The sequence below is a fragment of the Lineus longissimus genome, chromosome 6 (assembly GCF_910592395.1).
Source record: "Lineus longissimus chromosome 6, tnLinLong1.2, whole genome shotgun sequence".
NCBI lineage: Eukaryota > Metazoa > Nemertea > Pilidiophora > Heteronemertea > Lineidae > Lineus > Lineus longissimus.
The window spans coordinates 13,102,392-13,128,728 of NC_088313.1; the positions used below are offsets into that span (position 1 = coordinate 13,102,392).

Consider the following 26,337-nt stretch of genomic DNA (forward strand, 5'->3'; position numbering starts at 1 on the left):
TCATTTTACGGAAAAACCTCTGCGGGGTGCTAATGATATTCAAAAGCTCGAAAACCCTTATTTCGAAGAGAGTAATTACTTGTAGACCGAGACGAATTTTACGAACATGCCATTTGCAAGCAAACTCTGATGCTTTTCTGTGCATTTCCGAATAGAAACCAGTAGTCAAAATATTACATTTAGGTTAATTAAGGCCATTGACAGTGATTGAGCTATTTAAGACGAGAAGGCCGGGCATTGAACTCGGGTCGATTGAATTGCAGCAGTATACTCCAATACACTGCTTCAGACACGTATAGATATAAATATTTTTCATATCAATAAAACAACGATCAATATAACCTCGGCAAGGTACGCTGTGCAAACTCAAGGTACCCTGGCAGGCAACTAGGACTAGGAGCCCGCCCGGGGAGCCCGGCCGTGCGCAAGGTGTTGAAAGTTAGAGAGAAGCATGCCACCAGGCGTTATAAAGAGCCCTTGAAACTGTTGTGTCCTGGGAGTTGCGGGGTATCAGTCATGAGAAGTTTGTCACTGTGCCAACCCACCGGGACTACTTTACACATTGACAGAACCCAGTACGGAAGAACTGGGGAAAAAACAAGATAAGGGCCGAGATCAGTGGCCAAACTCGAGTGAACTGACCAAGGGTAATGAGGAACTAAACGTTCCCAGTGGAAATTTCTGTCGATCATTTTCGTGAAAATCCGCTGATGTCCACTGACACCAGCGGGTGAAGCCCTGACGAATAGACATCAATTTTGATATCAACTTCACAATCACATACTAGTACCCTATATAATAAGTTCGTTTAGCTGAACACGAATTGTAAACGAGGCGTCAAAATGTCAGTACGGGTTCAGCCAACATAGCCTAGCACAATAACAGCAGCTGGTCATCATTATCATCATGACCATCATCCCCATCACTAGAGTGATAATTCTGCCGCATCAAATCCATGTTTATAAACTTTTCAAGGGAAAAATATAGACAAACATACCATTTTCAACCTCGGACACAGGTTTTTAATTGATGTGAATTTCATGCTAGGTGCACATAAGCATCCTTAAGTGCATCCTTGGTGCAATTAAGGTACACCCAGCTTGGTCCCGGGTGCACTTTAAACTATTGAAGCTCTATATGTGCAAGCCCAGCCGACAAGATTATAACTTATGCCCAGTTTCATACAGCTCTTCATTCTAGCCTATACATTCTCACAGGTCGCTGCATTCAAAATGGTTCAATGGGTTCTGTGCGTAAAAATCAGCAAATTCTAACTGTATTTCCTGCCAAAATTCAATGGTGTGGTCAGCTCTCAACAGACACCTCATCAACCGGTGTGACAGCGGATATAGTCCCCCTGGAGTCATAGTCCGGTAGCATTGTATTTGATCAATTAAGCAGCATGATCTATTGTACCGCTAACCCTAACCAAAACATTTAGCAATGCGGGCTATTGTTACACGGACTATCAGCCCTAGGACTACTATCCCTTGCACACCGGCACTAGTGTAATGCTTTATCAAAGATGGCACTGTCATTCTACTCTTCATTCGCTGAGGCCTACCATTTAACATAATAATCTAAGGCCTACAACTTTGCTCACAGGACAATACGGCCAATCCTAAAGGACATACAAATTCGCCTACAGAAGATACTGAATTTATTGCTATTGACAGTAAAGATCCGTGTCATATCGGATTGAAATGTGCGAAGTACGGCTATTGACACCGCAATGGACAGTTCCTTTGCATGAGTATTGTGCGGATTGAAGTACATTGAATCAGATTTTACGATTCTCACGATATCGACTTAGGGTGTATATATCACCAAGCTGGAGTTATGGGTTGGTTATTAATTAAATACGTGCAGTCAAAACCCGACAATGAAGAATTCACTTTGAAAAATAGCTCATCTGATCGTCGCTCCATTTCATTATGTAATCATTTTGAATGAGATACTCTAAAATCGCGTCTACAAGTACTGGTGTCAGTACAAGTACCAGTATGCGTGCTAGTACTAGTACGAGAGCATTTTGATGCAAATAATGTGTAAGTTATATTTGTGGGTATACTTCAATTTTTTTTGTTTACATTGTATAATTATACACTTAAATTTACTTTAGAACGAACAAACCACAATCTTTCTTGCCTTTTGGACACGCACTTCCCAAAGTTTCAATTGAATGATCTTATAAAGGCGGTTGTAGAGTATAATATGATCAGCAGAACAATGTTTATGTAGTAGCACACCTGATCACCACGAATCTAATGACCCACTTCCACCCATGATTCGCTAATGGCAATTGATTAATTCCCTAATTTCATGGTCTGCCATGGAGGCTGTATACCATTGCAACCAGTTGACAGTAATTGCCATTTGACGTCCCTCGAGTGCCTTTTCCGCCACATGGTGACCTAATGGCGAAACCATTGTCATAAAGTAACTATAATCAGCATCGCATGTATTTCTACTCGATAGGCGAACTAAATCTGTTCAATCATTTTTATGGGTCGTTTTGTGTCCTAGGGGATATCAGATCACGTCTGCCCGAGATTATTACTGGTAATGGCCTGTTCTTCACGTCCTTTTACAAGAAAAACTACCGTCTGAACTCCATCTTGACCTGCAGTGGTCTAATGTCGAGAAAAGTACGACTCGCAATAGCCTCCAGTATTTATGTCTTCGTGGTCAGCAAATTTTCACTCACTCGACACTCGACCTTCTCGAACATGGTAACACAAGGAACGAAATGAGAACCCTATTGACAAAATTGTCCTTTCCACTTGAAAGAATCACTCCTGGTTGTTTCATTTGCGGCCATAAATTGGTTGTCTTTGAGCATTTCGTTTGAAGGATTTGAAGTCTAGAGAAGGTGGACTCAGGCAAAGGACTCCTGCAGCCCAAGAACCGGCTGAAAGATAGATTGTTTCCATTTTTCTCCCAACGGAACGAACCGCAAACCAAACGACTGTTAATGCAGAGATAGGCTTACCAAATTTCAGTATGCCGCCAAATGTTCTCCCCCACTGGGCCCAATTGCTTTGGAGAACCGCGCCGATCACTGAGACCCATGACAGGCTTATCAGGTTTCAATATTTTGTTATCATGTCTTTGCCCATTGGACCCATGATCTGGCAGAAAAAAATCAAACATGTACAAAAGGCCTCGGATAGGCTTATCAAATTTCCGTGCTTTGCCATATTTTGTTCATCCCATTAGACGACTTGGCGTAGCTTTCGCAAAATATGTAAAACCTGGTATTATCTATAATACATTGCCCACTGCCCGGGGATCAATATAGAAGTTGGCGGAATGCAACGGGGGACAGAAGTGGGTCGAGGAGCAATCCTGATCGGTAATGTGTTGAATATCATACACTATATAATATATATTTGCTCATATATGCGTTTTTATGGTCCGCAATGTGTTCAAACACATTGCATTGTTGGACGGCTGTGCAGCCGACCCAAAGAGTGAAGGTGTTTGGTCGTATGCGAGTAACTTTGACAATGAACTTCCATGCACTGGAATTCAAAGGGTTTAATGAGTACCTAGTAAAAGGCAAGATAGGTCAACCTGATGTAAGCATGTAGGGCTGCTCTGGTGAATAGTTTTTTTCTTGGGGGGGGGGGGGGGGGAGCCTTTATCCCACGACATAAGCAATAACCCAATTACGACAAAACGCGTCTTGCTCTGTGTTCTTCCCCAGTTCTCCCGGCCAACTGCTGTCACCTCATCAGTTCAGCCTCACCAGTCACTGGCACTGGGTGTGAAAAGGGGCACCATTGCTTCTGACATATCGACATATCTGTATCCCCCTAAATAATGTGATTAAGAATATAGATAGACACAGGATGTTAGTTTATAAGGTGACATTGCACTGAAGAGACGATTCTGTCAGTTCAGTTATGTAAGGGTCATCATGTCCGTGTTCAAAAGGCTTTTAACCAGATCGACTCCTTGTGATATGCGGTTACAGGGGCGTAGCTAGCCTTTTGGGCATCAGGTGGCGCAAAATGACACGTTTGGAATATTTTCGACCAAAACCATGGTCAAAAAGACATACTTGGTGACATTTGGGTAGAGGGACCCTGTCCCCTCTAGCTACGCTCATGCGGTTGTGTTTCAAACTGTTTTGATCATCCCACAAAAGCGTTTTCGAGAACAATACCCAGTGTCATCACCTCCAAAATCCCATTCCCACACTTAACCAATTCCAGGTATTCTACTTCTGCCATTCTAGAGGTCTGTAAAGATCCCGCTTCAAGAAAAAGGCAACAGCAGACTTCATCAAGACATTTCTTTTTTTACTGGAAACTTTCATCAATTCAACCGTCGTCAAACAAAGGAGATATCGGTTAAACGATAGATAATCTCGATAACATTAATCTAAATGCATCCAATTTACGTAATCAGAAGAAATCATCGATTTATTGGGAGAAAAAATGTGATTAAGCCAGTGTGAAAAGCGGATTACAGCACTCGGCTATCATTTTTTTCTGCAGAAGCTTTGGATAAGCTTCCTGATGGTCCATAGATACGCTGGATAAAATTCATACAGGGCGTCCCAAAATATTTAAATATTCGTCCGATCATTATAGCTGCGTATCAACACTTAAAAGAACCATCTGATCCACATTTGATTCTATTTTTAAGCCGAGACAGATTTTCTCTGTGATTACCAACTAATCAATACTGTTGTTGGAAATGGCTATATTAAAACAACCTAACACCTATATCTATAAATAGAACCGCACCAGAAGAACTCACATTGATTTCACTTCTAAAAAGAACAATCATTGAAACCAAGTGGAACGGATAGCGTACGAAAGGTTATTTTTCCCCTTTTTGGATTTCTCCCCTTATACTAATGTAGAGTGATGCAGATTTATTTTCATTTTTAAACACATTCCATGAATCTGCTGCCTCCGCGTTCCTGATTCTAATTTTAAATACTTTCATCACGATATCGATCTTCAATAATGCATCGAAGCCAGTTAATCGATCATCATTGTTTGAAGTCCGATTCGTTTCGGGCGACGGTTCTTTCTTTTATAACCACCCCGATGAAATCGATGCGTAATGGTGGCTATTAAGTGACGAAGCCGAGTTGCATTTTTAAAAGTAACTGCAGGCGGCAGCATAAAAAGAGTTTTGCTTGATATTATCATATCCTAGTCTGTATCTGATTATTATATTGCGCAGAAAAAGATGGTTTGCTCAGATAAATCATAAGATCAATTTAATAACATATTTCAGAGATGCGAAGCGAACAAAAATAATGAAATGTTTTCGTCGATCGGAGCCAATTTCGTTTGATCGAAATCCGATTACAGGCCTCACTATCATCAACAATATTAAATTTTGTTTGATTGAAAATTGTTAAAAGGTGAATTCCAATTCAAGCAAAGCATTTGGGTTCATAATGTCATTCGGCAATAGTACATTTTGTCTGGAAACTAGTATATATCATAAACACTTTAAATTGCGTGGGAAAGGTGTACATGTACCACTAATCGGAAAAGTTTTAGAATAAACTCTTTTTAACAAAGTAGCCCAATTCAATATTTTAACAAAGTAGGCCCTGTTCCATTCACTAACTCTTACAAAAATTGATACCTCCAAATAGATTGATAGTAAGCAATAGCTCCCTTGAAACATTGACAGAAAGCGTTTGATTTATTCTAGTCAATTTGGTATTACGTGGCCTCTTATTGGCAATCTTGAGCAATCAGTGGGTTATTCAGTTTAAAGTATTGCTACTCCAAGATGATTGATGATGAAATTAAAGTAGTTCCGATGCCCGGGAAATTGTTCTGCAGTGGTGGCTCATCAAGCCGCACATCGGTCGCGGAGAGCTCCACTGAGTAGAAACCTTGAGCAGATATCCGCGCTTTCTGTCTTGGCTTTCCATTCACTGATAGGAAAACAAATCATCAAAGCCAAATAACGACCGCTTATTAATAATGAAAACAATAAAAGATCGACGCCAAACAGAAGACAGCTGGTGATTTGTTAGTGTAAACATTGACGTAAATCATAAGATTTGATTGGTCAAATAACATAACGTGGCCTCTTTATCAGGCAACTTGAGCAATCAGTTGGTTATTCAGTTTTAACACGTTGGGCTTTGGTGCTACTCCAACTGAATGATAACCAAATTAAAGTGGTTCCGAGGGCCTCTTCTGTGAGACGCACCTCGGCGGATGCTGGAGCCTCAGCAGATGATTCAAGAAAATCTCCTTATGTCAAGGCCACCCTCACTGATAGGGAAATACTAATCAGCGACTCCTACCAACAAACGCTTATTAATGAGGAAAACTGTCACACACACGCCAAATTGCTCGTAATTTCCTGACAATTTCAACTAATTGGTTGTTTGGCTGGTTGGAGTGGGCTTGGAGTCTTCGATCGCGCACAACGCATGGCTCGGGCCTGATCATATCGGCAGCCGCTTCCGCCGCAGTAGCCTAGGCCGGCTGGTATTTGGATCACCATCCATGAAAGCTCTAGGTCAGTGCTAATCATGCTCGGGGAAATGAATGTTGTATTGTTTATTTCTGGTTCAGAAAGTACATTGTTTTGGCCTACAAGGCGTTTCATAATGTATTGACACTCCGAACATCTCCTTATAAAGTGGGTATCAAGTAACAATCTTTTAAACAATAATTCAACTGACGCCGAGACACTTTTTTTGCGAAATGCTATCGTGACAAGTTGTTTTGGACGATCAGCTAATAACATTTTTCTTCCTTTCCAATGCTATACTGTCACTATCAGCCTGGCGTTTGTTGCTCTGAACAGCTTCCTCATTTCTAATGGTTTCATACTTTGGTGCACGAAATATAACTAACCACAGCTCTGAGTATTGCGAGTAACGCAATCATGTTTTCAAAAGAGATCTTATACGTCACGTACTTATCTCCGTTCAAAGGATTTTTAACCTGGTCTTCTCTGCTTGTGACCTTGTCCATTATAAATTTGATATTGGATGAATGACAATTATAATCCGACATCGTGGAATCTCTGCGCAACATTGCAATTTTTTTATGAGTTTTCAGCACAACAAGAGGACTAATACCGGGCCTTTTGAACTAAATGGAAGGGGCACATTTTCACAGCCCACGGAAGTGTACTTTTTGGTAATATTTGCAATGGGGTTAAGGGAGGCCACTTTAACGGTGATAGAAGTCAGTACTTTATTTCCATCTCAGGTTCATATTTAGGAGATGTTAGAATTTAAAATTGTCGAATACATTTTCAAGCACCCAGTAGTATATGAAGCTAACGTCCCGTAGATTCTGCCTGGTTAATACGAGCTATTTACTGCCGACACTGATTGTTCATTACTGGGCGGTTGTGGCTTTGCCATGACAAGTGAGATAAGGAGGCCATGATCGGGTAACATGATATAGCATCGAACATTCTGAGAATGACCTAGCACCGGATATGGCATTGTTCGGAGTGTGGCTTTAAAAATCAACCACCACTGCAGCAAGGAAGAAGGCGAATGCCTATCTATTTCCATACTGAAATTCCATTCCACCGGTATTTTACCTCCGTAGCCTCCGCCGACGGACGTTGAGCTTGAGGGTCAAGATCGTCAATTTCAAATCACTGCTTTCCACACTGGAGCAGATGACTCTCAATGAAATCAGAAAAAAGCTACATGTATATTGTTTCATCCACTGAATCCAGTGCAGCAGCTTCTGTTGAAACACATTTGATTGTCCAATATCAAACCATTATGCCATGTTAAGTAGTTGTCTTGCTTGAGTTGTATTGAAAATGTGACAATTGTGCTCTCTCAGGTATAAAAAGTTTCCCCAGAGTTCTATCGGCATACATACTTTAAAAGAATCAGGACCTCAGTTCTCGAGGGCCTATCTCGGTTGGGCTCGAATCGAGGTAGGATTTTCTGGATTTGTCATTCCTGTTCCCGATGTCGTCTTCGTAACTCACAGAAAATGCTAAAATTTTGCATCAAAATCACAATTGAATGTAGATATGTTCTGCAAAATGCATTAGGCTAATTTAGTAAGCTATATATCGGTGAGGTGTTGATTCTCTTGAAAATAACATGATGCATGAGGCTAGGTTCCACGGCCTGAATCACCGTATCCGCTTTCGAGGAAGACCTACGTCCCTAAAACTTATGACGTCATACACAAAACTTGTCATTCTCAGTGAATTGGTTCTCTGTACGGGATAGCGAAACCTCACTATTGTGAAATGCAACGCCAGAAACGACCAAAAAATCAAGCAAGAAACACATTACTTGGCTACGAGATGGAAAAAAGAGAATATTAAACCAGAAAGTCTCAAGAGGAAAAGCAATATTCTTGGGATCGCTGTGGTGGAAACGAGAATGTTTATCAGTTGTAGCCATTTGTATCAAGCAACCGCGGCCAGTGTATGACAATTCTCTCAGAATCAATTGGCTCGGAAGTCCAGTGAGGTATCGGGGATTCAGAGTAAACTGCCTCTCGTTTTATTTTAGTTGCCCATTCTGTGCAGATCATCGCAAAATCGTAACTCATGGTTAGTAAGGGTTATAGCCATGTCCTGATGTTCAAGTACCAGTTCGACATATATTTTATGAACAGGTCCAAATGGTAGTTTTATTTATCGGTTTTGAAGGGTTCTTTAATTCAGTTTAACCGAACATATTCTCCTCGACGAGTGAGTAATTCGGCCTCAAATTTGAAGCCTGGGTCACGTCCGAATCGGAACGGCGTGCAAGCTATCTACTGTTGTCGGAAGTAGCAATAATTCTTCCTTTTTCGATTACTTCAACTGAAAATAAAATGTACCTAACTAACCTCTCACCGAATATTAACATTATCTGAAAAAGATTATCGGAATTTTTCTTTACATTCAGAACCTTCAAAATAGCAGTTAATGGTGCCATTTTGTTAGTTATTGGAAATATCGGTATTCATAATCTATTTTCTATTTTTTTCTATCAAACGAATAGGACGCTACGGAGAACAATGGGAAGCTCGGGTTAAATTAATGAACATGAAACAAGCACACCCATTAATCGAATGAAAATATCTACAGGTATAAAATAAAATATAAACGACATTTCAATAATCACCCCCCCCCCCCCCCGCATTTTACCATGAAAACGGTTTAGTCATGTTGAAAGTATTATGTAAACATGTACATGTATGATTCTTTTTAGTTTGAAAATGCGGAAGTGTTTGTAACATAAAAAACGTTAAAATGACCCACGATGTTGTTGTCTGGGCAGACTGATCACTGAAAAATATATTGCACCAGTGCGTACAATATCATCGTGAAGAAAATGTCAGTATAAATTTATGTTATGTTATTATTTTCGTCATCCACAATGAGTGATCGAAGTATATTTTCCCCATTGAATTTGAAATTTGTCATTTTGACAGTCAAAGAATCATCAGCGTGATGATGGGGTAATAAGCTATTGCTTATTCTCGTAACTCTGATAGAGATGTTCACCCATCCGACTCTCCTGTGCACTGCCATCGGGCTCTAGTGAAATATTTAGCGATCCCAAAACCTTGGGGTCAAGGTGATTTTCACCATGAGCTCAAATCGAACGAAACCAATGTTGATAAAAATAAATTTAATGAGCTAGAGTAGTCGGGGCGATCACCAAATTGCCAAAGCAGTTTTAACGTTGTTGACCATGGGCGTTCTTGGGAGGGTGCGTGTACGGATGTGTTTGGAGGTGGAGGGGGGCTCAATAGTAACAGAATCTAATCGCAAAAAAGACTCAACGACAAACATCAATCACACACCACGCTGCTCATGTCGCTCCAAGCATCAAATACATGTACACGCAACCAAGTCATCTGTTCTCTCATGGACTATGCGTGATGGAGTATTCCAAGATGGAATCCACGATTCGCCATATGAATATTATGAATACATGTATCTATTAATTATCATACCGAGGATATTTTGATATGCGAATATCCCAGGACGCAACAGCAAGGTCTCGTCTCCGCATGAGGTATCGATTTTGGCGTCCAGTTCGCTTAGTGTTAAACTGCACATGCTTCAAGGAGATTGGACGGGATAAGACGTCCCTTATCTCCATACTCCATCCATACTTCGAGTCCGCCGAAGCTGAGTTAATCTCACACTTCCGTCAGTTCACTGGGTCCGAAAAGATTTGGAAAACCTGACATGCTAGCTTAATGTGAGGACAGGGGCACCGGCACTGTAGTGCCTTTCGTAGTGTAATGCCCGCGGATCTATTTCAAGAATGGCTGTCTGGAGGGTGGATCGATCCCAGTGCTATTTTTAGCGATGACATGGCGCCGAAAACCAAGTGCATTCCATATGTTATTTTAGAATCAACCAACCACTGAGCGTATGTCATTGTCAGGTGTCCCGAGGGAATAGATTGTTGCAAAGTTTTGTTTCCCAAGCTAAAACTTCTGAAAACCTTCCTTTTCGAGGCAATCCCACCTCAAAGCATATACTCCTACTCTGCGGCCCTTGGCCTAACCCATCACCATCACCGACAATTAAGGCCTAAACATCGTCATCGTTAATTAAGGTAACCATCATCAAACCACTATCATCGTCATCGTCGTTATCATCACCATCATCATCTCAATATCATATTTGGTCCAACTAGTATATATACTATATATAGCTTGATTCATATATAAAAGTATAGCTACTAATTAGATAAAATTAGTTTGAAAGGTAGGAGCAGTCCTGTCAAATAATTAGTGTCAACCCCTTTAGATTCCGTCAGACCTGATCTTAGGTATAATGTTCCCATTTCTATTCTGACAAACATAATGAATCATTAAAGTAAGAACATGGTAAAATTACTAATCAGCTTCATCTAATTAATCAACTATATACTAATCATGTAACTTCAGATCACATTATTTTCTCTCAATATCGATTCCCTGGCTTTAATTTTGCTTTCCCAGTAAGAAGAAAGTAAAAACTGTCGGTTGGTGATGTCCACCACTGAATATGATGCTCAGGTTGAAGCCGGGGTTCATGTTGATTCAGCAGGCCGGACGATCGCATTCTCGCGAAACCACTTACTGACATGACCGAAGAGCTCAAATTGTGTACTGTGAAAACGAAAACGACCCCTGATATATCGATCATGTTGCAGACAAGTTGACTGGTTTAGCGAAACCTTCCACTGACCTCGTAAAGATTAACGCAGTCTTGAGGACCATTTTACGGAGTTGAGCCGGGCCTTGCAGTTGGTGCAACCACCATCTTTGGCAAAGCAGAGCCTCACTGGTGGGGACATTGTGTGGAGTGAAGTAGGCAGTAACCACCTCTGGGGCCAACAAAGGAAGTCGAAGATACATCTACTGATGTGCCAGTCACGCAAAGCGCAATTAGAAGTATCCTTGAGATACTTGGAGGAGAGAGAAACAAGGCACCTGCCAGAGTCCCTACTCTCCTGGTGTCAAAGCAAGGCAGGGCAAGGCATTTGAAGTGCTGACACGCTACGACAAAACCATCTGTGCTAACGGAAACGATCCCCCAACCTTTGCAGAAATCTTAAAATTATTCATCTTCTTCGTATTTGTTATTCAGCTTCTGGTATTGAGAAGAGTCATGTGTATCGTTGTGGATTTTGATTGGTACTATGACCTGTTTACCGTCGATGACTGGAAGCTGCCAACATCCACAGAGTGCTAAATGCCACCTCATTATCACTCAGCTCACTTGCTATAACGATGTTAAGAAACTATGCTGCAGCTGCGGTAGTGAAAACGATATCTCGTAGCCGCAAGCACTCCATGAACCATTTTTACCGCCTTCGAAGTAATTAAGAGAGGAGTGTGCAGAAGACTCAAGTATGCGAGGACGAAAGTGCGATTAAATTCGTACACATCGTTGCTAGTTCACTAACAGACAATACTAATATAAGCAAATCGAAATTTTATGCTATTTAACCTCTGCGACCTTATAGAGTAGGTCAGATTAAAAGCCCATGCGACATATAATACTGCATATGGTGGTTAAATTTACCCATGATATCAGATTGGTGGCAATCGGGCAAGTAGTAACGCAATAAACGCATTTCTAAGGTTTTCAGATTTGGCCCCCTGCTGGCCAAGCAGTGAATCAGCTCGAACCAAACCAAACGGCCTCTGAGATCACCTGACAATAGGGTGCCGTACATGTGTACCAAATGTGAGACCAATGGTTTCTGCAGTTAAGAAAAGTGCCATACTAAACCTTAACGACCAATTTACACCATTTGACCTGTGTGACCTTGAAAAGTAGGTCAAATCTAAATCGGTATGACATTGTGATGTATCCTTAGAGTACCTACCATAAAATATTATTGAAAACAAGTCACTAATAAGAGGTTATCTGACGTAGGGAGTCATGTGTACCAAATATCAAGTTCATCACTTTAGCGGTTAAGAAACGTGCCATAGTTACACCCAACGGCCAATTTACACCATTTGACCTCTGTACCTGTACATGTGACCTTGAAAATTAGGTCAAATCAAAAACCCGTATGATATGAGATGTATCCTTGCTAGGAAAACCTACCATACAAATTTTGTCCAAAACGAGTCACTTATAAGAGATATATCACACTTTTTAGGTTTTCACTTTTGTCTCCCTGGAGGCCATTTTAAGAATCTGCTCGGACCGAAATTCAGTGGCGGAGGTCACCTGACCTGGGGGTCCTGTTTACAAAGTTTCAAGTTCATCGCCCGAGCAGTTAAGAGACGTACCACTGTTTTTGAAACAGGATACAGACGACAACGGACGACGACGGACGCCGACGACGACGACGACGGACGCGGAGGAACACTGCGGTATTGTATAGACTCCCCCTAAGGTGAGCCTTTTTGGCCGGGTGAACAACCTCGCTGGATACTGAGACCATCCTTGTGTTTGATGCTGCTAATGTTAAAATCGATTCAAAATAGAAATGTGAGACACATTATCAAATAAACGTCCCAAAATAGCTCATTGGAAATCGATTTGGCTGTTACATTCTTCACAGGATGGATATAAGGGGTGGTTTTGACCCGTGGCATTAGAGTTCTTGTGATTACTACATGTACTTTCCGCAGAAGCCAATTGTTGGCCATGCGCGATTTAAAGGGACGTTCGTCACACGATCAAATGCTGAGTCATAGGAAGTGGTGAGGATGTTTCGTAGCTAAAACCGGGTCGTCGAGAAACTCCTACCCAATAAAAAGGTGATCAGTCTATTGTGTTGGTTCGTTTTCCCCCTTTTTCTAATTTCTCAAAATCTTCTCAATGTAAAAGTAAAGAGTTTGACTAGACTGACAAATATCCCACTATGGATGCCAGTGGAATTTGCGTATGGCGGGACATGACAACCCTGGGAACATGCAGAATGTCAGAAACCAACAAACATGATGACACCCTTGCCTGACAAGACATCAGCTGTCTGATACGACCTTGGTTTACTAAGAGATGAAGGATAAAAAACGTGCTGATGCTGTTGTGACGGCCTCGCTCAAAGTGGAGTAGAATGCTGGTGGCATATCACGCATCGCCTACAAGACTTATTACAGCAGAGCGGATGCACAAGATAATGATTATCCGTCAAAACAAGACTTTCATGGTGATGGAGAAAAGATGCGGAGGGATGTGTTATTGCGTAGTTTGTAATATCAGGCCATTAAAGGCAGTGTAGACCTTGTTTACCCGCTCGTGTTCACAGAACTGTTAGTCTCGTCGTTTTTTGGTGTATGATAAACGACAAACGGCTCTAGTAGGATGTCTATTGTCTATAACATATTATAAGGTTTGTATAGTTATCAATAAAGTACATTGCATTGTCTGTAACATCTTAGGTTTAAGGCACTGATACCGAACTGGAGGTGTTGGTTGTCTCACCCAAACCGAGGCGTAGCCGAGGTTTTGGCCAACCATTTTAAATGCTTTTTGACTGCTTCCATATGTTGCACCAATCCAACCATAACCGCTGAATTCAAAACGAGGGACCGAAAAGGCGCATAGGGCATTTATGCTGTAAACAGCGGTTCATCATAAATCTAGATGTGTTAGAATTGGATACTCATCAGTAATGTACATTCCACTGTTGTAGTCGATAATGTACATGAACATGTACATGGAGTCCAAAAAGTACGTATAGTTATTAGATTTGGAGGGTCATCAGAGAAAGCAAAATAAGTGATAAAATAATCAAAGTAAATAATTTTATTCAGTGGCAACATGGTATGATAATGAACTTATGTTTTAAAAGTACCAATATCAAAAAATCATTAAGAGGGAATAGGGTACGAGTCGTCTCATTACATATTTCTTCAGACCAAAACCTCCATAAAGAAATAATGAGCTCTTTAAAATTGGTGCTCCGAGCTTGAAATAAAAGTAATAGGAATTTCTAACCAGGGGACGCTATTGGTAATTGCATTCATAATCCTTCAACACATTCGTAAAAAGAATTCAATTGCCCCCATCATCATTTGAAGAAAGATTAAAAAGAGGAAGTTAGGTTTTAAATATAATGAAGGGAAATCCTTCCTTTGGAGGGCCAATTACCATTCGACTGTTACCCCGAGGGTGTGGGTTGAGAATATACTGAAATTATGTTGTGAAAGTCTCTGCGCACTTTTTGTGTCACCGATGCAACAGGTTGAAGGCCTCCGCCGTTCGTTAAAGATTTTGAATTTGTAATTGAATTTGAAAATTCTCAATTGCGTACTAAATACATACTAAATATAAATGTCAGCATTGCCTTTCATTTGACAAATATACAAGAACTATAAATACAAAGTTTCAACAAATTTGTATTCATAATAACTGCACTACGGCATTGTGTATTACTGGATTTCTATTTAACTGGACCACCAGTAATTATGAACGGTGTACTCCAAGGAAAACAGAAATGCAGTTACACACAATACCCTAATTCGGTTACTACATGTATTATGCATACGAATTTGCATTTATTTGTATATCTGACTACAAAATTGCATTGTAACAGTTAATTCAGAACGTATTCTTCATACAATTTCAAATTTCAAAAAGCAGTTAAAAGTCTCATTTTTTTAGCAAGCGGGGTAGGCCTTTAAGCGTTTGTTCGAAGATGACGGTTAGACCTGCGTGGATTTAGCAAAATGGAAAGCACACTCACCACTGAGACATCGCACAAACTTCGTATGTCGGCCAATTTATCAGCTATCTTATGGATTTTTTCAAGTTGAAAATTGACAGAGGAGGCTCAAGTGTGCCTACCTTAATGTACGTGTCAGGGTTTGAAATGGAAGCCAAATAGAGACTTGCATAAAATCATCTTCTTGATAGTCATAATCTGAACACGTGAACATGACAGGCCTATTTCTTAAAGAATACTTAGTTTATGTACCGGGCCATTTTGTATTTGCGCTCCGTATTAAGGTCAGGATTTGAATAATCGGTTGGTGTCCTAACTGTAATGCTGAGCGCGTACTCTATTCACGTATGAATTATCTTGAATCTTTGATGAACATAGATCTCGCCATGGATCAAGAATATTATTCACTTAAGAATAACGGATGAACGCGCATTCACCAAGCGCCGAAAAGGAGCTAGTGAACCGAATAAGCTTTATCGGTGATTTAGATATACACTCGCTAACCAACCGTACATAGAATATTCAAAATGGAGAATAAGTGGGAGGGGTTCGGTTGACTAGGTGAAGATCGTTTCTCCCAATTAAACTTAATTAGCGGACTTGTTAAGCCGAATTCTGCATACTCCGACGCGCACAAGACACGTCCGCGTCCAGATTTTGATAGCGCGTCGGACGTCGATGTTATGATTCGGGTATGAATTCAGCTTTATGAGAAGGATGATGATTAACAATATTGCTAAATATTGAAAGAAAACATCAATGCTGACGACTCAGTCTTAACATCTTTTTTTACTTTCCTCTTTCTCGGGCACCAAAGTGTGCCCCAAGGCTTTGACATCGACACCTGTTCCGATATACATTCTAATACGAACTTTCCCACTAACTACCAAAGTAGCTATTTCCAATGCCAACAGCTTGGAATTGGAAATCACTTCAGCCGTGTAACTCATCGTTTTCCGTTATGGGAATGGAAATTGAACTGTCTGGAGGACTTTAAATTCCCAAATCACCAATAAGGTGCATTCGGAAAGCGTGATAACCATGATACATACATACATTTGGGAGTAACTAACAAACACCTATCGGATATGCCAATTTTCTTGGTAAGAAGAATCGATATGAAACAAAGTTTTCCACAGAGTTTTTCATAGAGTCGATTATGTATTTCAACCTAAAAATGATATGTGAGTCGATCACGAGAGAAACCCAATGAATGGTAACAACGTAACGGGGAGGGGGGGGGGGGGGGCTTCAGTCTTAAATGGGTGCCGTCACCACTAATTAAACAACATTTCAACATTTTTCCACGATGGGAATTTAATAGAATGCATTACATTGCAGTCTGTTCATTTAGAAACAAACACGAAGAAAAGTGAAAAATCAACCAATCCACCCAGACAACGCCAGACAATGCCAGAATGCATTTAATAATCAAGTTTCATTTGAGCACAGCACGCTCGTCATTCTGCGGTCTTCGTTATATCAAATATATTGAGTGAAACTGAAATGTACATGAATAATGATGGCAATTAGCGAGCTGCAGCTAGCGGCAAAGACGCACTGGAATTTATACGCGTTGAGACACCTTGGGTGTGGCTTTCAACTTGAGTATCGCCTACTGATAACGTACTCAGGCTAAACCCCGACTCGGCTAAGTCACATTTTTTTCTTCAAAACTGATTACGGTTTGGCGATAATTGTTGCGCTGGCATGTTCTTTCCACTGCACGCATGATGAAACATGTCCGTTACGTCAAATGTGCCGCAAAAGCTTTAGTGCCGATACAGATGATCTTTGGTGAAGGCATTCATCCGCTACCTAGCTAATCGAGATGATTTATGGAGAAAAAGTCCAACAGTCTGATGACGAATATTCGGATATACCGTTGTATATTGAAAGTGTTGGGTCACCCTGCGTAGGTCCCCCGTGACCCGCCTTTTGGTGACCCCGGAGAATTAAGTTCTCAGAAGGATGATGGCGAGTCAACAACACTGCCCGTCTGTATAATTTCGTGTAGCAAATATTAATAAAGCAATCTAAAAAGGGAATAATGCTCGTTTCATTTCTAGAACCAGGAGGCACACGACAATACATGTACATGTTTATAGATTTTTACTATAGTTATCGACACTGATAAACGAATGTAGTCATATCATTCGAGTTAAAATCCAAACACAGTCACAGGCTCCATTCACAGACAATAGCATCCCGCGAAGTTACTATTTATAGCTCACAAGGTCATTTGCATAAGATATTGATGACGTTTTAGTCACGTGACAGTCGGACATCGACACTTATTTCTACGAATTTGAGCTTATTTCAAAGTCAATTATCTTTGACCCTGCATTGTTTTTAGCATGAATGATACCATAGAGTCAGAGAGAGAAATATTCAGAACAATTATGTAGTATTTCCAACACTTGGACATGTGCCAGATTGAATCTAACTGCCCTAGTTAGAAAGCCTGAATCCATACGAAACCGCATGTTTGTCCGACATTGCCTGCAATTAAGCGATGGGGAAATAGAGGGCAGCAGCTGCAGTGACGTCATCTTCGCGGAATGCTATTATGAATGTTGAACTTGAACAGAAGACATTCGCAGCAGTTGTAAATGGCGATTTATAAACTGGACCTTTTAGAACGTAGGTTACGCGCTTTTGTTCCGCTTTGGACATAAGAGAGGTTGGTTAAGATTTTGATCCGAGAACGAGAACGAGGTGTTTTTGTTTTCTCTCTAGTTGACGCCATCAAGTCAAACTGGTTGTTTTGTATTATTGATTTTAGGCATACCAGGCATTATAAACACACTGTTTCATTTCGTTTCTGACAACAGGCAATACGGTATCTATCGCCAAAATACCTCCTCGTTTTTCGTTCTCGGATCGGAAATCTTAACCTCTCTAATGTTACAAGGTGATAAATGGCAGAATAAGCTACCAAATGTATCACTCGGTACTAAGGTATTGAGATGGTGGTTCTTCAACATTTTATCCTTTATTAGCCTAAACGTCATCACTTATTCGCTATAGGGGTTCTTCACTGACGTCACATGCTGACGTTGCCAATTGTTTTGCACGGCCATTTTGGCCGTCACACGTGGTCACGACGTAAAGGAAATGCATTGGCAGGTGGCCGTCAAAACGTCACGTCGTGGCGTCACGTGAAGAACCTATATATACAAAGAACAAACTTTCAATCACAAATCATAACAATATCAAATGTTTCGAAAGAGATACCATCTCTAAATGTTGGCCTACTGTCTGATAAAGTTGGGTCGTGACCAAAATTTAATGGCATGTCTTACCGAAGCTCTCAGGTTCCTTGACAAAGTTGCCGATACAACCGCTAGGAAAGTGCCGACGTTATGCTCTTGACTTGGTGCCCGTGTGTTGTAATCCTCTACTGCCTGGGTATCTCACCTCATTCGTATTTAAAGGCGACCGGGCCTGCATGCAGATTACTTGGCTCTTGGCGGTTGAGAATGATATTCGGTTAGGCAGCTATCGCAAATAGAATAGTCTCTCCCAGTTGTTTGCCAAGACCAACGCCACTGATGCCTAAGGTCAAGTTTGTTAAACGAGTTCTATTAATAAATCTCTACACTATAAATAGAACGTCCTAAGTTCGAATATATGCCTACAACAATACGGTTGTTGAGATGAGAAAACTTAGCCCTATTCACGTCTTACAACTTAACTGTCCGGTTAAGAGGGCCTATCAATTTCTGAAAGGCTTCACCAATAGCCAAAAGATTGATATATAGCTGTGCAATGGCCTCTGTAAATGGATATTCAGCAGGGAAGCCATTTTCGATCAATAGACATATCACCACCGTATATCACGTACATGATCTTTTACAATTATTTGTCTACACGTTGTTGATTTTTTTATAGGCCTATGTCGTCTGAAGTACCTGCTGTACAAGTACACGGTTTGCATAGCCTATTTTGATAAACATATAAACACACAAGCATACTTGAACCACCGATTTTTTTGTTATAAACGAGCGGGCATGATGTTTTGTTAAAGGGCCAAATTGGGCATAAGATATGTTGGTTTTTGTACAAAAATGGCTTCCAGCAGGACTGCAACTTCTCCAAACAGGATTATTGAAAACTTTTTGAACTGCAACAAACAATGCACTAGGACGGGGTGTTACCTTAGGCCTGCCTGAAATTCGCAAGCCATGTTAAAAACTGCCTTCCAACACTGGTGATAATCATTATCAGATAACGGCATCAGTGTAATACTACCAGTGGCGGCGCATGGTGTCAAGTTGGCACATTATCCCCCTGGCCAGGTAAATCCCACGCCCAAGTTGTCCCGTAAAAAACGAAAAGTATTGAAGTGAGTGGTGATGATGTGAGATGGAGTGAGAGAAGAGTTTCTGGAGGAACCAGCGAATTTCGGCTTCATTTCTCTTGCTGCCCTAGGTATACAATCACCAGAGACCACCAACCAAACAACAATCATTCCAGGACCGATCTTTTGCTGGGGAAAACACGGGCACAGAGAAACTCTCAGGGATACTACACCGGGAGTCACCTTTTGAAACTTGCCCCATACGACAAAAATTTTAAAAAATAATGTAGTCATCCTTCTCAGGTCAGTTGCCCACTGCCACTTAAAATATCGATGACAAACCCCAGCGAAAGCTAATAGGAATGAACATTTTGATGAAAAACATACGAATCGACATTGATAGATTGACATACTGACTACATGGACTACACGTCACGCAATTTCTATGATGGAAGTCAAGCTTTTTTGAAAATAGACTTGTTCATTATTCCAACGACTGAAACATGTTTGAACGAAACCGAACGAGATGCGAAGCGTATTAAAAAATATCAGCGTCTAGATTTTAATGGAATTGATAAAAAGCAGAAAATTGTAAAATATGGTTGAGAACGTAGCTGTGATAAAATCGTGCCATGACGTGGTAAGATTTTTTTACCACAGATGCGATTAAACCTTAGGTGCCGTGTCAGGTGCCAAAATGAACAATGCGCCTCTAAGCCGCATGCAACCCGAGCCCAAGAATGCGAGATTGAATTAAGAGTGCGATAATTAAACAAGAGATCCCGATATGTAGTTTTTCCTTCAGAAGATCTCTGATTAAACACATATCACAGGGAGAGAAAAGTTGACTGGAATTGAACATGATAAATAGGATCGTGTCATCTATTTCATAATGAGCTTGCTTCATGCAGTTGAGATAACCAGGAGGAGTGTACTTCGAAAGTGGGAGGGTAATTCGAAAAATAGAAACATAATATAGCTGATTCTGTAACAAAAGACACCGATGGCAAACAATTCGGGGGGCCCGGGGATCCATTGAAATTGAAGATGGAAAATAGTGTAGCACCATATATCAAAATGAATCCAACTCGTTCCTCTAGTTAAGCAATCTTTAAGCTAGAATATCGCTTGGATATGAAACAAACACAAGCTAATGACTGCACGAGCCTTTGATAGAAAAGTCCATTGAAATTGACATGGAGAGACATACCGTGTCTTGTGTCAAAACAATTTCAAAGTAACTGAAATGTAATACGCTGCAGAACAGGAATGGAACTCGACTTGACATGGAGTCGTGCCTCGATCAGTACGAACCAAGTTGAGTGTTTTTGCAGCAAAATAGAATAATTTTCGGGGAGATTATCGCCGAGTCAGTAAGAAATTCTACTATCCGTGAAGTGGATTTCACAGCTAGCGTGTCACATGCATTCGAACAAATCTGAATCTGAATCTGAACGAATATGCAACTGTACTCCTCTTGAGCTGGTGGCTTCGAGTGCGAACTTGTTTCTGACAACCACGAGTGTACTCGGAGTCAATGATATCGCGCTTTACGCTATACTCCTCAAATGGGAGCTGTTAATGGCTGTTACGCCAGCCAAGTAGCTTCGTTAAAGAACGTTACGGAGAACCCATTAGAGAAGACGGATCGCCCTTACACTCTGCTCAGGAAACTTGCACCGAGGCAAGGAATGCAGTTTTTCGGTTTTTACGGATTTCAGGTTACATGCAGTTATTGAGTTAAGGCACGAATTGAGTAAACTACAAACCTGAGGTTAGGTGGAAAGAAATTGGCGCGTTGCGATAGGTAAAAGGTCCTTTTTCTGTAAAATGAACGCCTTTCAAACCACAAGTCAACAGATAGGTAAATGGATTCAGGCAAATTCCATTTTTAACATACATTTTCCGCCATTCTAGTTTGGTTAAACTTCCAAAGCGAGAGAGCAGCGGGGAAAAGGAAGAAAGTGCAGCGAAGATATTCTTCCTTACTTTAGTGTAACACCAAACCCGCAAAACAGTTTTGGAAGATACAATGTCCATCCATTAATGGAGGCAGAAGCGCTTTTAAGGAAATACATCATACGCGACAACACTTTTGTTACCCAATACTGTGTCGCGTGAACGCTATATTTTACCTTGTGTAGCAAAAATAGTGCAAACGACACTTTGCATAGAAATCTGAGAGCTTCATGGAAGGAATGTTTTTTTTCAGATTTATCACGCAACATATGATGCTTTTATCTGACAGCGAACATAGCTAGACTTTTTCCTGATCTGCAAAAACATGCCATCGAAACGCTCTGCACTGAGTGGACACTATATTACAAATACTCATCTACTATTACAGGAAAGAAGAGCGGCCATTGGCTATGATGTTATTTTTTGTGCAGGGCTAGCAATCAAACATCCACTGGCAATAGGGAGTTTTCGCAAATCCCCCCAAACGCCAACGTGAACACCTGTCTCATTGTTTGACCACCTGATAACAACGTCGGGCAATGGGATAGGCGTTTACGTTGACGTTTCGGGGGATTTGCGAGAGATCCCTAGTATTATAATCCATGCAGCCTCGACAGAACCTGTCCGCCTCCCTTGACGAATTGCACTGACCCAACAACATACAGTGTACCTTTGTACCAACAAGGTATCGGGATTTTTACATTTCGTCCATGCATCACACAATATACCTAAAACGACTTACGACTAAAACTGTCAGAGTTTACCGTCCGATACAATCATTACGGAGGCTATGCTATCTTACATATTCAAGTTTTGGAACTTAATTGCAGAATATAACATGAAAATATGGACAGTCATTGAAACAAATTATGTTCTAAACTGTTAACCGGTAAGTTATATAGACCTATTTAAAGGAAACAGTTAAAAACAACTAAGCAGTTGCTCCAGCAGTAGTTCATTTTACGAGGAACACAGTACGATAGCATATACATATCTTTGTTCACTTTGATCTTAAAATAAGGCAATAGCACAATGTTAAGCTGGTAAGAATATTATCGACTTTTGAAAGCGGATAATATTTTAATACAGCAAGATGATATCGATCACATATTCAACTCATTCAAGCTATTCAGAGCACTTTCAAAATCTAAACCGAAACCCGGATCTTCGATTTCAGTTCATCAGCCTCGCAACTTAGCGGGCCTTTTCGCAAGACGTCTGGACCTGACCTGAACAGTAATCAGTCAAACAGTTGGTTGCAACACAACTTTGGGTGTACGTATGGTACGTGACATGGTGAGGCCATCGCTGCTCTTTTGTCGGACATCGTACTTTTTAAGAGTGAGACTGAGCTTGAAATGATGTCCTTGCGAATGTGTTTGGTTGGAGAAAAGAACAGGCAATGACATGAGTGCGTTTCGATCATATGCCGCCCTTCCAGTGCGCCTCCTCCCACGTTTCACGCGTTAGGTGTGACCCCTGTATTTGGGCGAATACCGCGGCGTTTTCCGCTGCGTTCAACGCGCGTTTTGGCGTGTTTGTGCCTTTAGTCCAGGACAACATTGGGTTCGATACGATTGCTGGTACGGTCCTATGACGGTATCACCTTTGGTACGGTATATCTCCTTGCACACGACTTATTCGGTCGCGTCTTTTTGAATGGTTATAGAAGTATTCAAAATCATTACCGCTGACATCAATAAAAAACCGGCTTTGTTATTTACTATCACAGGTAATTGAAATTCTCTTTCCCCAAATCAAACTTTGTTTGTATTAAAATAGCGTCTTCTTCCTTCTATCGACAATGAACCAATTAACGATTGAGGTGTGACAGAACCCGTCCTGTTTATTTTTTCTGGCCAAAATAGCCGCCATTGAACACGCTGAATGCACTGCAAAAACAGACACAGCTTTTCGCATACAAGAACAGTACTCAACATGCCCTATCGATTTCAATCACTTTGTAGATATTGCTGCGATCAAAATAGCTTGTAACAAAATTCTTTAATGCGTTTTGACATCGTTGCATGGGAGGGTTTCAAATTCACGGATTATTTCTTCCGCGCTAAATAGTTAAAGGCGGGAGCATGTGTAATCCAATAAACAGACCATGTATAAACGGCTTTGTGAAATTTTAACGACGGATTCTTTTCAACATTTCACTTCAAAAAGATTTAACGTTACTTTAAGGCTTTTAGGATTGTAGACTTTCAATGTAGTCATTACGGCTTTTCGAAGAGGCCAGTTTAGTTCCTCGCTGGATTTTCCCATACAAACATCTACAAAGGTAGTCATGCTCTGCAAAGTCTAAAGGCCTGCTTCGTTGTTTTGACTAGAGATAAAAGCCTGAAAATAAGATCAAGATGTCGTTACGTGACACACACTACCTTATATTGTAAAGGCATTAAGCCAATTCTGTGCGTTAATGTAAAAAAACCAACTACCAGGTGTCAGAATATCCAAAACAACTCCCACCTGTCAGAAGCTAGAAAAGTCGAAACGAAGCTAGAAAAGTCGAAACGAAGCTATTAACTTCGTTAGGGAAAATCACAAAATTCGGAGCAAACAAAGGCACTGAAAATACAAACTGGTAGCAGGCACTCTTTGTGCTTTACTCTGTCACGTGCAGTATAGCGATTACGCTGAGGACGTGGGCTGAAATTCCCAATATCTACTAGACAGGTACGGCGCACTTCGAAACAAGCCCTCAGCGTCCTTTCAGTGTATACCCTGTATGATAATGCCTACTTGAACGATAAGAATGTCGTCTGAAATCTCTAGTGCTTCCCAATACCTGCGAGACGATAACCATTGATGTAACGTAATTGCATTTGTTTCCGAGTGTAAATATATCACCGCGTTGCATTCATCTAACAGTTATCATTAAGGAACAGGTGGAATGTAGCTAGTAAGTTGTAATAAGCTTTCGTCTTATCAATTATTCATTTCAGTCGCAGCAGTGTCACTGAGTCGAGGTCGATCCTATAAAAAAATACCTGATAGTTTTACAGCATCAGGCGTAATCCGAGACACGAGTATAGTCTGTCATCTCACCGACAAGTGAGTAAATCAGAAATCAACTGACATAACATTCGACTTAGTGAACTGATGGAATGCAATCTTATCCCAATTATCTACATTTGAGTCTGAGCAGTGAACATGTATGCTCCCATCATTCATGTCGTTCTTGCAAAGGCTCTCTAAATAAGAGCTAAGTTCTATTCGAGGTCGATGCTGTAAAAAGATGAAAAGTTGGAGAGATCATACGTGATCTCATACGGACACGTTTGATTGAGTCGATCGAACGTCATTGCACAGAACAACAAAACAACCGAGCTAAATATATGGCGTCAAAGCATAGCCGAGGTAAAGGCAATAAACAAGGCAGACGGAAAAGCAGCCGACGCTTTCAAGTGAAACCTAAGATGACACTATACTCAATGTATTCGTACCTTCTACATGATATCACTAATACGAGGTACCTTGTAGTCATTTGCCAGGTCGCTATCATGACTATTGAACCTATAACTTTGATGTCCTTAAGTATATGTGTAATATCACCTAGAAACTGTTCTAATCTGTATCTACATTTCTACACCGTATCTGTCCTGCGATATCACTAATACGAGGCTCATTACATTGTATCACACGACACTGAACTCTAAACCATTCCCCGTTAGATGACATGCTACTTTCCTGTATCTTCCACGTGATATCACCAATGCGAGGTACCTGGTCCACTTTACCGCCCCTGGACATTGCTGGAGGCCACACGGACACATCTGATCAATATTGAATACAGAAGCACGTGATTTTGATGTCTGGAAGTGACATGTAGCCACCACAATCTAATTGTATTGTGGGTGTGTGCATTTTTGCACAGTAATCAGGGGTGAGTAGAACCGTAAAGAGTTACCTCTTCATGAGATGCGTTTTCCCTGTACCGTCTTTATGATCTGTTTCGTGGGCATGTGCATCTTATGGGCGTGTCAGTGTTTGAGGGTAGTACCGAAAAGAGTTTCCTAGTATCCATGGCAAGCTATTTCTCTGTATTTTCTCTGTGATATCCCTGATATGAGATACTCTGTCCACAACACTGCCCCTAAGGGAAACTCGGACTCTTCCTGGTCAATTTATACTTAACACATAAACCCGTTGCTTTGATGTCTGGATGAAACATAATGTAGCCAACACCACTAACTGTTTCGTGGGCGCGTGCGTCTTATACATTGTAATTAGGGGCTGGCCAATTTTTGAGGGTAGAACCGCAGTAACCTTTTCATGACAAGCTATTCCCATGTATCTTCTCAGTCTGCAATGTCCACTCCGCCGCCACCGGAGGACACTCGGACACATCTGATCAATATTGAACAGAGAAACCCATTACTTTGATGTGCGAATGTAGCCAATTCACTTACCTGCATCAAATACAGCCAATATCACCACAGCAGATAATGGTGGACGCATCAGTGGCACAGATCTATTAGTCGAATGTATCCGTTAGGCTCTGATTGTCTAATTATCCATTCGCTTGGGAGCCTGGAAATAGAAGAACGGTATAGGTAAGTGAGTGATGTGTTCCTGAAAGGTTTTTGAGCTGACCGCTGGAAGGTCCAAGGACTATAGGCTTTGGGTCAAATCGAAAAAGCAGTCTTTCGTGACAACATTTCGGGGGCAGAGAAATTGTTTTATCATTATGAATCACAATCATAAAAAGTCCCCAAGAAACTAGTTGCACGTAAACGTTTATACCGACTTGAATCACGAGAATATCCCATACAAATTCCATCATTGTAATTCATCAACTGCCCCTTAGATGGCCAATTTTACTCTATTCAGTGCTGCCACCTAGGATATAGTTTTTTTTGTAATATATATTTTTATTTCCCTAGTACATGTACTTTCTTTTTTTACATTTTAAATTTTACATTATACATTTTTCTTTTTTTCTATATTTACA

The 26,337-nt window shown here is 40.8% G+C and overlaps 1 protein-coding gene across 3 annotated transcripts in view; it reads right to left on the reverse strand.

The window, feature by feature from the left end:
* LOC135489502 (5-hydroxytryptamine receptor 1A-like) overlaps positions 1-26,337 on the reverse strand; it is a 169,720-nt gene that overhangs the window by 46,808 nt on the left and 96,575 nt on the right. For 2 of the 3 annotated variants that reach the window (XM_064774881.1, XM_064774882.1), the window contains one exon: positions 25,796-25,916. The gene's annotated coding sequence lies outside the window, so the exon portion shown is untranslated. Of the gene's footprint in view, positions 1-18,420; positions 18,674-25,795; positions 25,917-26,337 lie in introns of those variants that run through there. The other variant, XM_064774883.1, reaches the window with a different exon arrangement.